This window comes from Podarcis erhardii, assembly GCF_964252035.2.
Source record: "Podarcis erhardii genome assembly, chromosome: 5".
Taxonomy (NCBI): Eukaryota; Metazoa; Chordata; class Lepidosauria; order Squamata; family Lacertidae; genus Podarcis; species Podarcis erhardii.
The window spans coordinates 65,374,295-65,376,108 of record NC_138509.1 but is presented as its reverse complement, the minus strand read 5'-3'; positions in this window follow the sequence as shown (position 1 = coordinate 65,376,108).

The following is a 1,814-nucleotide window of genomic DNA, read 5'->3' as shown; positions in this document are numbered from 1 at the left end:
TGTACAGTATGCAACTATTGTTACTGTTGTGGCAGAATTAATGCCAAATGAATATTTTGTTGCATGATCGGTATGCATGTATATCTTTTATGCCCATTCAATGGCCATTCTTTAACTCAAAGAATCCTGGGCACTGCATTTTAACCCCTCAAATAGTTACAATTTCCAGCAACACTAGCACCCAGGGTTTGCGGGAAAGATTGTGCTTTGAACGTGCTTTAAAAGTATAATGTGTACTACACAGCTTTGGCAAAGTAGCGTCACATCAATTCTGAAGTCTGGGTGGGGAAGCTGGCTTTGCAGTCCAAAAGGAACTCTGGAAAGGAGAACTGACTTAACAGATCCACTCCCTGCCCACACTCCCTTGTGCACATAAAGCTGTTGCATGTGCTTCTAGAAATGGGAAAAGCAGAAGTAGGAGTGGCAGGGACATGATTCAGCCCTGCTCCACAGCGTGGGGACTCTGACATTTCCCTTCCATGAGGGCCATGAACTCCCGGTGACATCTTACCATGGATGTGTTGTAGGAGTTCCATGTCACCTCTTGCAGGAGCAGGAAAAGAATTACAGATCTTCCGCTTTTTCTGCTTCTAATATGAACCGGCTCGTGGAGATGCATCTCGTTCAGTCTTTTCATTCTTTACATACCTGAAAAGGGTAAAATTGAGGTATGCTACTAATCCTCTCTTCTGGCTCATGCTGTGGCCGTCATAAATTCTCAGGGAGAAAGTTCACACGACACCATACTAAGCTGCATCTCCTCTCCCCTGATGTTGCATGTGTAAGTCACTGGCTGTAGGGCTTGTCCCAGCTCACCCCCTGCCACACAAGAGATGGGTGGAGGTAGATACGAGAAGCACACTCTCAGACCTCCCATTCTTTGTAAAGACCTTGTCGACTAGGTGCTCAGTTACTGGGAGGGAGGGGCTCTGCCAAGTCCTATGGGGATCTATTTGCAAATGGCTGCTGTGCTTGCATAACAGATCGTACTCACATTGTTGTTGTAAGTTTGGAGAGGGCAAGGATCCCCTAAACTCCTGGGTGCTAATCCTCCCCATAATTCCTGGATTTAGTCAAAGTTCGAATTAATCAAGGCTTGATTAAACTCTGCTGGATTCCGCCCGGCATAGCTAGTAGAGGGTACGGAACACAGCTAATAATGGTCAAACTATTAACCCATTAAGAAGGTCATTAACAGATACTTTCTGGTCAAAACAAAATAAAAAAATTCCTTCCAGTAGCACCTTAAAGACCAACTGAGTTAGTTCTAGGTATGAGCTTTCGTGTGCATGCACACTTCTTCAGATACACTGAAACAGAAGTCACCGGACCTTTCTATATAGTGAGAAGGTGGGGAGGGGTATTACTCAGAAGGGTGGTGGGAATGGGTGATTGGCAGATAGCTGCGATGAGCCTGTTGACGACTCTTAACGACTGCAATAGGTCTAACAGGAAAAAGCAAGGGGTGAGAAGGTGAAAAATGGCTTTGTCATGTATAATGAGATAAGAATCCAATGTCTTTATTCAAACCAGGTCTCTCCATAGTTTTAAGTTTGGTGATAAGTTGCAATTCAGCAGCTTCTCTTTCCAGTCTATTTCTGAAATTCCTTTGTAATAGAACAGCTACTTTGAGATCTTGTATAGAATGTCCTGGGAGATTGAAGTGTTCTCCTACTGGTTTTTCTGTCTTGTGGTTCCTGATGTCGGATTTATGTCCATTTATTCTTTGGCGTAAGGTCTGGCCTGTTTGTCCAATATAGAGAGCTGAAGGACACTGTTGGCATTTTATGGCATACACAATGTTAGACGATGAG